The sequence below is a fragment of the Lepidochelys kempii genome, chromosome 15 (assembly GCF_965140265.1).
Source record: "Lepidochelys kempii isolate rLepKem1 chromosome 15, rLepKem1.hap2, whole genome shotgun sequence".
Classification (NCBI taxonomy): Eukaryota; Metazoa; Chordata; order Testudines; family Cheloniidae; genus Lepidochelys; species Lepidochelys kempii.
In genome coordinates this window covers 2,594,504-2,608,962 of record NC_133270.1, presented here as the reverse complement: position 1 = coordinate 2,608,962, position 14,459 = coordinate 2,594,504, and the positions used below count along the sequence as shown (strand labels likewise).

General features: G+C 51.3%; 2 protein-coding genes across 4 annotated transcripts in view; one reads left to right on the top strand and one right to left on the bottom strand.

Moving 5' to 3' along the window:
* Positions 1-14,459, bottom strand: part of DTX1 (deltex E3 ubiquitin ligase 1) — a 103,843-nt gene that overhangs the window by 16,938 nt on the left and 72,446 nt on the right. The window lies entirely within an intron of this gene.
* RASAL1 (RAS protein activator like 1) overlaps positions 1-14,459 on the top strand; it is a 153,077-nt gene that overhangs the window by 136,953 nt on the left and 1,665 nt on the right. The window contains exons 22-23 of the transcript XR_012155094.1: positions 10,577-10,761; positions 13,407-13,534. The gene's annotated coding sequence lies outside the window, so the exon portion shown is untranslated. The remainder of the gene's footprint in view (positions 1-10,576; positions 10,762-13,406; positions 13,535-14,459) is intronic.

Here is a 14,459-nt window from a genome sequence, read left to right as displayed (position 1 = left end):
GGCTCAGGGCCCAGGGCCCCTCACCCAGAGCTATGACCTGTTGGCTCCCCAGGCCTGGAAAGCTGGAGTACTCCCGGGCTGATGGGAAAGGGGCTGTGCACTCTGCCACAGACTCTCCTCTGGCGCTGTTTGTCTGTCTGCCAAACGGCCTTGTGCCCCTCACCACTGCTGGGCTATGGGTGCTATGAGACAAAGCCCAGCCAGGGTGGGACTAAAAATAACTGTCCCCGGCATTGTGGCATCACTGAAGCCCGCTCTGCTGGCTTGGCCTCTGAGCTGGGCTACAAGGAAAAGCAGCCAAAGGACAACATCAATACAGCCATTCCCATCCCCCCACGCCCCAGTGTCACGGGTGGCAGCCAGCCAAGGGACAGCAGCCAGGAAGCATGGAGCCCTGACCCAGCCCCACGCCCCCAGGCTTGCACTAAACAAGAGAAACATGGGCCCAGAGCGGAGAGGACCAGCTCCCATTGCTCTGCAGTCGTGGAAAGTCTCCTGTTCATTCCACTCAGACCCAGGCAGGGCAAATTCCAGTGGGAGGGAGGGTCTGAGCCTGCTCTGGCTGCTGGCCAAACTTTCACGGGAGCGGGAGCCAGCTTGTGAAGCACAGGTGTGGCTCTCCACCTTTCTCCCTGCCCCACCCTACTCCTCCAGCCCTCATGCTGTCAGCTCACTCACCCAGCTGCCAGCTTGATCTTCATGGCGGTGACCAAGGCCACGGTCCAGTGTGTGTCACTCCAGAGATGGCAAGCGCAGCACCGGGGGAGGAAAGCCTGCTTGATGTTCGCCCCAGCTCTGGCTTAAAAGGGCCTGGTGGACGGCAGATCGGGTGGCTTTATAACAGGGCCTTAATCCCCTTCTGTAAGGGGCAGAATGGCACCTCCCCTGTCAATGACCTCACAGTCTGCGAACGGGTGGGGGTGTCTGGAAAGAGCCACCAGCTGCCATTGCCATTGATAAATAAGAGCTTAGGGGAGATTACAGAGTCCTGGCTTGGTTTAAGGTGGAGTTGCTCCTTGCAGTGGATCTCTCTCAAATGAGAGAAGGTGGAATTAAATGGGGACTAGGCTCACAGTGTGGGTCTGTCTGTTAGTTTGCCCCTGCTTATATGAAGATTTAGAGACTGGTACAGAGCAGAACCAGTTCAAAGTCGAGGGGAAACCACTGAGACCAAGGCCAGATCCTCAGGCGATGTAAACTGGCATAGTCCCACTGCAATCCATGGAGTTAGGTTGATTTACACCAGCTGTGGATCTGCTCCTGAACCCAAACACCTTTTTAAAGAAACCTATATTAATAGAAAAGGAGTACTAGTGGCACCTTAGAGACTAACCAATTTATTTGAGCATAAGCCTTTGTGAGCTACAGCTCAGAATGCATCCGACAAAGTGAGCTGTAGCTCACGAAAGCTTATGCTCAAATAAATTGGTTAGTCTCTAAGGTGCCACAAGTACTCCTTTTCTTTTTGCGAATACAGACTAACACAGCTGCTACTCTGAAACCTATATTAATAGGACATTACAGCTGCACAGCTAAGCACTCACAAAATAGCCCTGCTAAGGCTGCCTGGGTAACCTTAATTCTGCCCCCTTGTGGATATACATCATCACAATACAGGCATGATCATAGCCTACTATTCAAACAATACAAGAGTGTACCTTTTTCCCTTATAGCCTTAGACACCCCTCTGTAACATTCATATCTCTGTATGGCACACAGAATCCTGCCTTATTCATTATTTGCTGTGTGAGAGAAAAGACTACCCGAGGTTATATTTTATTATGTGACCATGCAAAACGAGACTGAACAATCAGGACTACACATTTTGTTGTGTGTTGTAAACTCTCTGGGAGCAGGGCTTGTATTTTCCATTATGTCTGCACAGAGGGTAACTAATCATTAGCTGTCCAGAATCCTCACTGAGGCAGAGTTAAGGTTGCCCAGTGCTGAATGCAGAGAATGGCCAGCCGTAAACGTCTGACCCCAGGAAACCGGGGTAAGGCAATGGCACTCCACACAGCTTCCTTAGTTGCAAAGGAAGTGAAAGACACTAACCTGAATCCCCACCAGCACTCTAGCTATTACTGCCCGGGGGAAGAGATGTGGGTTTCCTCTATTTGCATGGAAGCCTGGATGAAGATATAGAACACTTTCTGCTCCTGCTCCAGGGGAAAGTGGGGCCTGCATCCCATGGGAAGGACATCCCAAAGTGAACCCCTGGAGTCTCAAATGTCCCCAAGAAGTGAACACTCAGGGCCAGGTCACTTAGTCACTAGTTACCATCACAATGGAAGTAAAAAAGCCCCAAGCCCTGGTTCATGGCAGCTGGGTGCAGGACTCAGAGACTTTTGCCTCTAGCTTGCCTAGGTCACCACTCTCTGAAAATGAGCTGACAACTGTGTGTGGGTTCTGTGCAACGGGAGAGCTGGGTGTCAGGCCAGCCCAGGGGCACACGGCTCCCTCCCACAAAAACATCAGCACCGCTGCCATTCACTGGCCCCCTGTTGGCAGTGCCAGCGGAGAAGCTGAAGCTTGAACGGCTCCCGGAGGGAGAGCTCCCCTCCCACCCCTAGAGGGGGGTCTCTCTGGGTCACTGTCAAGCCATCCTGCTGGGAAGCTTGCCCTGCTGCTACCCACTCTGGGGCTCCACAGGTTTTGGTCTTGCAGGGCTGTCACTCCAGCCCCTCTCACAGGCACGAAGGTGACAAGAGACATTAGTCATGTTTCTCCTGGCTGGATCAACCAGGTGCTGGGCGTTCCTACCTGTCCATCTGTAGCTGTGGGCTGCACCGTCTCTGCAGATCAGAACGCTACCACAAGCCAGCTCTGATCAGTTCCCAGCACTAGGGAAGCGAAAGCGCAGTGTCACCGAGAGGAAGGAAGCTCGTACCAGGTGGCAGCCGCGGCTGGGCACAGACAGCTTGGCATAGCAGCCCCAGCTCCTCTGCGTTCCACTGTGGTGACTTCAGCAGTGCCCTGAAAATCCCTCCCTCTTTCCCCAGCTCTCACTTGCTCTGATTGCTATTTAGCTGTATCCAAGTAGGACAGACAAGTGCTTTTGTGCCCAGCGCTGTACAAACACCCAGCAAGATGCATGGTCCCTGCCTCGGAAGGATGACTGTCTACAGCGTGTGTTTGTGTAGCGGGACAGGTGGGGTGAGGGGACAGGCAGGGCAGGGGCAGAACTGGGACTGGAGCCCAGGGTAATGCCTTACCCACTAGACCATGCTGCTTTTTTAAACTCCCTGTTCTTTCTCACTCTCCTGTTTGGTGACAATCTCGCATCCTGCAGCTTCACATGCCTCCCTCTTCAGCTGAGGGGGGAGAATTTCCAGGGCAATCACACTGGGCAAGCTGCTGTTTCCAACCCTGCTCTTTTCCCATACACCATACGCCTTTTGCATGAGATGAGCTAGGACCCTGATCCTGTTACACTCTTTTCTCACTATATGTTCCATTCTATGCGTCCGATGAAGTGGGCTGTAGCCCACGAAAGCTCATGCTCAAGTAAATTGGTTAGTCTCTAAGGTGCCACACGTCCTCCTGTTCTTTTTGACCTTATACTGCGAGCAGTCCCACAGACATCAACGGGGCGATGCGTGGCTTAGTGATCATCATGGTTTGCTCAGCTGGCTTTTGCTGCTCTAGGAGGGCTGCTGGTCATTGCTAGAGCTAGGGGGTGGAACAGAAAGATCGCTGCAGAGCTGGGAGGGGGCTGCAACACTGGGAGAGCCCAAGGCAGCGCAGGTCAGGACGGAGATGCTGTGTCAGTGGCCAGCACTAGACTACCAGGGAGATTGCAGAACTGGGTGGGAGTGCAAAAACAGCAATGAGCACAGCAGGAACTGGTGCCGAGCTGGGCATGGGCGAGCTCCCCTCTGGAATACTCCAAAAGAACAGGGGGACTCGTGGCACCTCAGAGACTAACCAATTTATCCGAGCATGAGCTCTCGTGGGCCACAGCTCACTTCATCGGACACCTAGAATGGAACACACAGTAAGAAGATATAGATATACATACAGCGAAGGTGGAAGTTGCCATACAAACTGTGAGAGGCTAATTAGTTAAGATGAGCTATTATCAGCAGGAGAAAAAAACTTTTGTCGGGATAATCACGATGGCCCATTTCGACAGTTGACAGGAAGGTGTGAGGATACCTAACATGGGGAAATAGAGTCAATATATAGAGTCAACGACCCAGCCACTCCCAGTCTCTATTCAAACCCGAGTTAATGGGATCTCGTTTGCATACTAATTCAAACTCAGCAGGTTCTCGTTGCAGTCTGTTTTTGAAGCTTTTCTGTTGCAAAATTGCCACCCTTAAATCTTTTACTGAGTGGCCAGAGAGGCCTCTCCTGCCGGTTTTTGAATGTTACGATTCCTGATGTCAGATTTGTGTCCTTTTATTCTTTTGCGTAGGGACTGTCCGGTTTGGCCAACGCGCATGGCAGAGGGGCATTGCTGGCACATGATGGCATAGATCACACTGGTAGATGTGAATACTGTGTACCAGGCTGGTCACCTGTGGTCAAGAAAGTTGGATTCAAACTGCAACAGGTGCAGAGATGGGCTGCTAGGCTGCCCAGGGGACGGAGGGCCCGTCTTAGGAGAGGCTGCAAAGGGCTCTGATTGCTCTCTATGAATGCACTGGGAGGTAAATACCAAGAAGGGGGAAGAACTATTGGAGCTAAAGGACAATGCTGGCAAAAGAACAAATGAGGATAAACTGGCCATGGGTAAACTGAGGCTGGAAATGAGAAAAATGTTTCTACCCATCAGAGGAGGGTGGTTCTGGATCAGCCTACCCCTAGGAGCAGGTGGGCAAACAACCAAATTAGTCTGGGATCGAGCTCGGGAAGTTTATGAATGGGATGATGTGATGGAGCTGCCTGTGATAGCAGAGGCTGGAAACAATGACCCAAGAGGTCCCTTCAAGCCCTAGGTCCTATGTTCCTAAGACTGGAACAGCAGGAATGCTGAAGGTAGGGAACAAAATGCATGGGGGGAGCTCTTGCTGTGCCCAGGATCAGGAGGGGCAGGGATTCTATGGCTCAGGCGAGAGCTGAACTGGAATACTGGTGAGCTGCAGGTCAGAAGTGCAGCGCATTGGGATAGCTGCAGGGACCCAGGCCGGGAACAACTGGGGTTAGGACTGGGGTGATGGCAGCGCTGGCGTGGGACACTTGCCTTGCTTCTGGCAGGCTATCTTGCTGAGGCTTTCGCTCACCAGCATCGTTCTGGTTTTCTCAGTACGAAACCAGTGAAAAGCTTTCATCAACGATCTCGTTACCAATAGTGGGAGTAGATCAGGCTGGTTTCCTGCGAGAACACCTGGGGGGAGTGATGGCTGAAAACCAGCCCCACACCCTTCCACTGGGAAGTTTCTCAGCGTTGTAAATGCATCCCCTAGCTCTGGATATTTTCTTTAGAAAACTGCTGTACCTGGTGCATGCTGGGGCGTGAGCGTGATCTTGAGTTGTGTGTATGTGTGTGTACGAGAGAGAGAGAGAGAGAGAGAAATCCCCAGGGGAGGGTTTGTGTGGGGCAGGCTGTGAATGTGGCTCACTGTGGAGGAGTGTACATGCCTGTGTATGAGATCCCAATGACTGAGCGTACATGTGCATACTCCTTCCCGCGGGGCTGCTGCTCCTCACCAGCTGCTCGGCTTGCCTCCAGCTGATGCCTCCTGCACAGCGTGGCATTAGTGTGTGTGAGATTCCTGTAGCAAAGTGGGTGTGCATGCGTGTAGCCGTGCAACGGGGTGGGCGTGAGGTCCCCAGCAGTGTGTGCATGCATGCACATGTGTACAGGGTGAGTGTGTGAGAGCTCCCCCATGGCTGTCGTTGTACGCGTATCTGTGTGTGTGAGATCCCCCTAGAAGTGTGTGTGTGTGATGTGTGTATCTCTGTGTGTGATGTGTGTGTCTCTGTGTGTGTGTGAGATCCCCCTAGAAGTGTGTGTGTGTGATGTGTGTATCTCTGTGTGTGTGTGAGATCCCCCTAGAAGTGTGTGTGTGTGCATAGGTATGTACACCTACCTGGAAACATTGTCTCTGACCCCCCCCGATGACTAACCTCTGCAGCACATGGGGGCTCTGAGCCGGCCAGAGATGCTACTGTGGAGACAGCCCTGTCCCAGGCCTCCATTTGAGAAGCCCAGCTGCGAAGGTGCTTCTGAGCCAGAGAGGAGTTCTCAGGGCCTGCGGGAGGCCTGCTCTGTTTTCATTGCAGGAGGTGGGCGAGCGAGAGGGGAAGTGCATTTTCTCACGTCGGCGCTCGAACTCGTGGGTGGACCAGGGGGCCACAGGCCGTGTGATGCTCGTTTACATCCCTCTCCGGCTAACCGCAGCTGAACGGCTTCTGTGAACCACTTCCTGCACTGCCGAGCAGCTGGAGCCCAGACTCTGGGGCAATGAGAGACAGAGATCAGAAGAGGAGGAGACATTCAAGGCAGATTTCAATAGCGGTTGCCTCAGAGCCAGCCTCACACCCTTCCCCCCGTTATCAGGTCTCCTGAGTGGCCAAGGCATGAGTGGGGGACAAATGTGCCCATCCTAAGCGAGGGTCACAAGCAAAGGGCTTGAAAGGGCTCATTCCTCTCTCCGATTCACTGTCAGCCCTTTGCTAAGGACCATACCGAGAATCTCTGGACTGCAAAAGCCCTCCAGGCTCGGGGGATGCAGGCAGCTGCAGCTAGAGACGAGCCTGGAGGCTGGTGAGGAGAAGCAGCCCAGATGGAAGGTGCGACCCAGCAGTAGCCTGTGGGAGAGACTGTTTGATGAAGGGGGAGCTGCAGCTGGGGATGGCATTTTCATGAGCTTTGTGGCTAGCTCCTGATTCCACCTCCAGTTAGGAGGCCGAGATTTTCCTCCAACAGCACCCAGTGTGTAAATCCCGTAGGTCAGGGATAGTGCGGAAGGGGATTGGTTATAAACTCTGCCACCTGGGTCTAAAAATCTCCAGCATCAAGACTAAATGCAGCTTCAGGGAAAGTAGCGGAAGTTACTAGATCGGAGGCCCTGGTTCTCATGGGAGACTTCAATCACCCTGATATGTGCTGGGAGAGCAATATAGCGGGGCACAGACAATCCAGGAAGTTTTTGGAAAGGGTAGGGGACAATTTCCTCGTGCAAATTCTGGAGGAACCAACTGGGGCGGAACATTTCTTGACCTGCTGCTCACAAACTGGGAAGAATTAGTAGGGGAAGCTAAAGTGGATGGGAACCTGGGAGGCAGTGACCATGAGATGGTCGAGTTCAGGATCCTGACACAGGGAAGAAAGGAGAGCAGCAGAATACGGACCCTGGACTTCAGAAAAGCAGACTTTGACTCCCTCAGGGAACTGATGGGCAGGATCCCCTGGGAGAATAACATGAGGGGGAAAGGAGTCCAGGAGAGCTGGCTGTATTTTAAAGAATCCTTATTGAGGTTACAGAGACAAACCATCCCGATGTGTAGAAAGAATAGTAAATATGGCAGGCGACCAGCTTGGCTTAACAGTGAAATCCTTGCCGATCTTAAACACAAAAAAGAAGCTTACAAGAAGTGGAAGAATGGACAAATGACCAAGGAGGAGGATAAAAATATTGCTCAGGCATGCAGGAGTGAAATCAGGAAGGCCAAATCACACCTGGAGTTGCAGCTAGCAAGAGATGTTCAGAGTAACCAGATGGGTTTCTTCAGGTATGTTAGCAACAAGAAGAAAGTCAAGGGAAGCGTGGGCCCCTTACTGAATGAGGGAGGCAACCTAGTGACAGAGGATGTGGAAAAAGCTAATGTACTCAATGCTTTTTTTACCTCTGTCTTCACGAACAAGGTCAGCTCCCAGACTACTGCACTGGGCAGCACAGCATGGGGAGGAGGTGACCAGCCCTCTGTGGAGGAAGAAGTGGTTCAGGACTATTTAGAAAAGCTGGATGAGCACAAGTCCATGGGGCCAGATGCACTGCATCCGAGAGTGCTAAAGGAGTTGGCGGATGTGATTGCAGAGCCCTTGGCCATTATCTTTGAAAACTCATGGCGATCGGGGGAGGTCCCGGATGACTGGAAAAAGGCTAATGTAGTGCCCATCTTTAGAAAAGGGAAGAAGGAGGAGCCGGGGAAGTAGGGGCATTGCCAGCAGATCGAGGGACGTGATGGTTCCCCTCTATTTGACATTGGTGAGGCCTCCTCTGGAGTACTGTGTCCAGTTTTGGGCCCCACATTACAAGGCTGTGGAAAAATTGGAAAACGTCCAGCAGAGGACAACAAAAACAATTAGGGGACTGGAACACATGACTTATGAGGAGAGGCTGAGGGAACTAGGGTTATTTAGTCTGTAGAAGAGCAGAGTGAGGTGGGATTTGATAGCTGCTTTCAACTACCTGAAGGGGGGTTCCAAAGAGGATGGATCTAGACTGTTCTCAGTGGTGGCTGATGACAGAACAAGGAGTAATGGTCTCAAGTTGCAGTGGGGGAGGTTTAGGTTGGATATTAGGAAAACCTTTGTCACTAGGAGGGTGGTGAAGCACTGGAATATGTTACCTAGGGAGGTGGTGGAATCTCCTTCCTTTGAAGTTTTTAAGGTCAGGCTTGACAAAGCCCTGGCTGGGATGATTTAGTTGGGGATGGGTCCTGCTTTGAGCAGGGGGTTGGACTAGATGACCTCCTGAGGTCCCTTCCAACCCTGATATTCTATGGTTCTATGATTCTATAGGTGCAAATCCACTGAAGTCAATGGAGTTGCACCCTGCAACAGCCACAGCACCCAGCTGCAAAAGCCCCCTGTCCATATGCACAGTGCCAGCAGCTGTATGGAATAGTCAAGAGTGCCCTTAACCAGACCCATGTCTTGCCATAAACTCAGAACAGCTGATCCCTACACCAGCCGTGTGTGATCTTTCCATACCAGGGCCAAGGGGCTAGAGATGGGGAAGGGCCCCAGCTGTGCTGCACATCAGTGAGACTTCCTGGAGTCTGTAAAACTGCCAGACAGTGGATGGAAGCGTTGGGGCCAACAGTGACTGCAGACAGAGCTGGCGGCCCAGAGAACAGGTCGTGTGCACTGAGATACCCGAGGCGGGCGATGCAAAGCATTAGACTGATGAGTGAAGATACTGGGAAGGGAGGGGAGGGGTGTTCACACTGCAGTCTCAGGGGGAGCTAGCTAAGGTACCAGAGCAGTGAAGCCGCAGCAGCAAGGGCTAGAGGGCTGAGTAATACGCAGGGGTCCAGGAGGGCTTCCCCAGCCTGTGCTGGCCTGGCTCCGGGACCCAAGCTAGCTCAGGTGCTGCCACACAAGCTGCAATCACAGCCTGGGACTGCAGCGGACACAGACCCTAGGTGCAAAGTTGAGCTTTTCCAGGCCTCGAGGGCAGCAAGACCTTAAGGGAGAACACAAGCCTCCCTCTATACTGATATAGCCATGGTTAACCTGGCTGTCCCCCGACCTAGTCATAACCTGGCTCAGATTTGCAGTGTAGACAGAAAATGCGTCATTAACCAGGTTGAGTAACTGAGCTAAAATCTGGGCCATCTGCGCGTTGCCCTGTGGGAACCTTGAGCTGCAGTAGGAAAGTATACGAGGCACTTTCATTTCCACTGGTTCTCTCTCCAGTGTCTGTGTTGAATAAACTTTGCTGTGTTCAAGAGGGTTTGCAGCAACTGCTGTGAGATGTTCTTGAGGGAGGGTTAAGTGGAGTCCAAAGCTACCCAGCTCAAACACCTAGCCCAGAGGAAAGGGTCACATGCCACAAGGGCCCTCTCAGACTGAGAACAAGGCAGAGGGGTGAGAGCCAAGGACATCAAGGACACATCTGCCTGCAGCAAGGTTGCCTCAGTACCTTTGAGGATCTGGGCCTTGTGCCATCCTGCCATGTGGTGCCCCAGGCTCTGATCTGCAAGACGCACTTTGGGCTTCACTTGTATTGCCCCCAGCAGGATGGGGTAGAGGGTGGTGCTAAGTCAAGGGTCACTGGCATCACAAAGCCATGCCGTAGCCACCTGGTTGGTGACAGATCAGGGTCTCCTGACAGTAGGAGAGAGGTGAGGTGATGGGTTGGGCGCGGGAACCAGAGAGTAACTGGGGCTCAAAGATTTTCTCACTGACAAACAGGTGTTCCCATGTGCAAAGCAAGAGCGAAGATGACAAATACCGAGCTTCCACCACAGCTGCATTGCTGACTCAGATCGAGCCTCTAGCTCAATTTCCCCTCCTGCCTCCACTCCAGACGTTCTCAAGCGCTTCTCCATCAGGTCCTTTTCAGAGGTGGTTTCTCAGACTCCAGGGAGGGACCAACCTGTATAATTCAAATCTAGACCTTCATTTTGAATGCCCCAACATTTTAGTCTGGGGTGGGGAGGATTTGGGGTTAGATTTGGCCCATTATAGGCGGCAGCTGCAAAATGTAGATCCCGGGTTTAGATTGTGACATCCCATTTCCCAACTTAGGGGTCAGGTTGGATCTGTCCTTTGCTTTGAGCCCAACTCTGAAATTCACAGTATAGTGTCTATTGCACAAACAATACCCTCATCTCAATTTACAGTGGGTAAGACCAAGGGCTACTCACCATGACACCAACGTTTCTGCTCCCCCAGGGCCCCTCCCAGCACTGCACTCACTGGAATTCATAGAGATCAGACCCAGAAGGGACATCCAGTCCAGCTGCTGCTCCTGGCTTCTCCTCCATGCTGTCCCCAGAGTACGTGGTCTTGTCTCACTGGGCACGTCTCAATGACCTTTCCTGACTGCTCCATTTTCTATTTGCTCTGGTGGCTTGAAGGTATGTGATCTAACCTGTACTTCTTTGATCCATTGTTGGGCAACCTTGACTAAGTCTTCACCATCCTTAATATTCTCGCTTAACTCTATGCACAGAGCTATCACAATACCCTCATCCTTCTTTCTTCTAGGAATTAAGTCCCTTTAGCCCTTCCTGTCATGTTGGACCTTTCACATTTATCATGATCACTTTTCTTTGCCTCCTCTCATTTATCTCCATCCGGTTAGCTGCCCAGCAATGCACAGAGTAGACCAGATCCTCAGTGGCTACAAATGAGCTAAGTGGACAGAGCTATATAGATTTGCACCGGCTGAGGATATGATCCAGCGGTCCTCTCAGTAATCCCCCACCAGGGTAGTGGGCTCCTCTGCATTCTTCCATGCAGCTCCTTTCTGCATAATCTCATGCTGATCTTTTCCTTTTTCATTACAGCAATACACTGCAAATCTGTATTTAATCTCTCCCCTACTATCCCCTTCCAAATCCCTTTCTGCACCGCTACTGCCCTCGCACCACTAACCCAGCTCCTTTTGGTCTTCCTCCATCACAGCAGTGACCAGAGGCTCAGCTGGGATCCAGGCCCCCACTGGGCTAGAAGCTATCTGAACACAGAGGAAAAAGCAATCCCTGCCCCGAGACGTTTACAGTCTAAATCAGGGGTAGGCAACCTATGGCCCACATGCCAAAGGCGGCACTCACCCTGCCTGGGTCCTGGCCGCCGGTCTGGGGGGCTCTGCATTTTAATTTAATTTTAAATGAAGCTTCTTAAACATTTTAAAAACCTTATTTACTTTACATACAACACTAGTTTAGTGATATATTATAGACTTATAGAAAGAGACCTTCTAAAAAAGTTAAAATGTATGACTGGCACGCAAAACCTTAAATTAAAATGAATAAATGAAGACTCGGCTAGCCACTTCTGAAAGGCTGCCGACCCCTGGTCTAAATAGACCCAGAGTAGGAGGAGAAAGAGAGGGGAAATCATTTGCTCAAGGACACAGAGCAGGTGTGGCAGGGCTGGAATTAGAGTCCAGACCCCTGACTCCCACATCTCTCAGTTAGAGAGCACTGCATTTTCCTATATTAAAGCCCCTTTGCTCAGCCCTTTAAATCTCCTCTCTTCCTGCCCTCTCACGCTTCCTGTCCTCTTGGCACTGGCAATGCCTTCTCTTCATCTGCAATGCACAATGCACTTCCTGCGTGGGACCATTTACAAAGATACTGAACACCAGCCACCCCAGCGCTGACCCTGAGGGAACCCACCTACCGCTGCCAGCCATTCTGATTTCTGCGGACACCAGGGAGCCGGCGGTTTGCTATTTGTGAGCCGATTCCTCCCTCACGCAGGGGTCTTTCCTTGCCAGGCTCTAGCACTCAAAACATTCAACTCAAATCAAAATCCATGACCTCTGGGCGTCTCCCATGTCTGCCATCTTGGTGCTTGATCATAGAAAGCCCGAGTGTGTTCATAGATCATAAAGCCAGAAAGCACCATTGTGATCAACTAGTTTGACCTCACGTCTAACCCAGGAGGTCTGTTCTCAGGGAAGCCAGGTTATTACTCACTAAAGTATGGCACCTGTAGGGGTTACTTAGTAATTCCCTTCTGATTAGATCCTTTTGTTACCACCTAACCGGTCAGCTACATTCTGGGTTTTATCCTCCTCCACCCTGGCAAAGGCACGTTAGTGCTGGTGAAAAGGGCAGTGCTGCGAGCCCCTTGGAGCCCACAGCTCTTTGTTTCTGAGCAGAAAAGATAGAGCACAATGAAAACTCCTCCCCTACCACACTGCCTCCATGCCTTGACTCTGACCTGGAAGGGTGACCATTCATCCTCCATGCTGCATTCAGTCCTTGCCTCCTATGCTGACATCCCCACCCAGGGCGGGCCAATTGCAGCCTGGGTGATGCTGGAACTGGATTGAGACCTGCCAGTTCATTTCACACAGGCCCCCAGAGACTTTCGCTCACCAGCTGACCTGGACTGGGCTCAAGCCAGAAATCTCTATGGGCCATTTCCAGTCTCTTGACCCATCCCCTCCCCATTTCCTTTCCCCATTTGAAGGCTGCTCTTAGTTCCTGCCGAGAAGGCCTGGGGAGTGTTTTGGATATGAGGTGGCAGAAACAGAGGGCTGAAGAAGGGGGAATAGTCTGAACTTGCCATTCAGGGAGTATTGCTGGATTGCATCCGTCTGCTTGGAATCTATGGGCCAGATCCTCAGCTGATGTAAATCAGCAGCTCCACTGAGTTAACTTCCACTATAAAACATACATGTTCTTTCCTTGTCATGTGGTACCACACCTGTTGACAATGAGCTATTGGGGTGAATTGACGAACGCTTTCTGCCCCCAGAAACCCCAGTGCCAGCACTGGACCAACTGCACCGGAGGGCTAATCTTCCCCAGGCTGACCATCCGAGTGCTGCGTCTCTCCAGCTCTGCAATTTTCCATCACATCCCTCCCCACCTCCATGCTGAGAGGCTCCCAGTGGGGTATGAATATATACACAGCCAGCCCATTTACAGCCCCTGGGTGTTAGTGAGGCGGGGCTGGGGACTGGGGCTGCCTCACTCATGGCCTTGGATTAACTGGGGTTTTACAATTAATCCAATCGGGTTTATCTCCTGACATCATTTGACAGGTCTTTCCTGGGGACTGAAAAAAGACACTGGTTTGCCTGAGAGTGCCAGGGCCGACAAGCAGAACTAAGGAGGGAAGAAGGAAGAGAGAGAGAGACACCTCTGGAATGGGAAGATCTCAGATACCAAGGTAATGAGAGGAAGTGGAAGGAAAAGAGAGTCCCCAGAGGGTGAGGAATGCAAGAGGCTGCTAAGTGAATGCTGCAGAATTAAAGGGAAGCCAAGGCAGCAAGGCCTGCTCAGAGGGACCACACAGGAGCAGAACACAGTGCCTGTAAGATTGGCCTAGGGGAATATTCACCTGGCAGGCCTGCTGAGGATCTAATTTAGACTCATCTTCAGCTCCCTCATCCCCTGTTTTTACAACTGTGACACACCCAGGGGGCTAGGTCCTCAGCTGTGTAAATCAGCATCGTTCCACTGACTTCAGTGAAGTTCTACCAATTGACATCAGCTGAGGAGCTGGCCCTCTCTGTTTAATTCATAGGGGGCAGGCCAGGAAAGAGCCTCTAGTTAGATATAACTATGTAGAAAGCTCCTTACATTGGGAAAAGTTGTCCCCAGGGCATCCGCATTGCCTTCAGTGAACTTTCCTGGGGTACCCAAGAGCAGAATGTGCCCCACAGTCTCGGAGTTGCATAATCCCAACTATACATATAAAATGATGGGGTCTAAATTAGCTATTACCACTCAAGAAAGATCTTGGAGTCATTGTGGATAGTTCTCTGAAAACATCCACTCAATGTGCAGCGGCCGTCAAAAAAGCCAACAGAATGTTGGGAATCATTAAGAAAGGGATAGATAATAGGACACAAAATATTATGTTGCCTCCATATAAATCCATGCTATGCCCACATCTTGAATACTGTGTTAAGATGTGGTCACCCCATCTCAAAGAAGATATATTGGAATTGGAAAAGGTTCAGAAAAGGGCAACAAAAATTATTAGGGGTATGGAACGGCTTCTGTATGAGGAGAGATTAATAAGACTGGGACTTTTCAGCTTGGAATAGAGATGGCTAAGTGGGGATATGATTGAGGTCTATAAAATCATG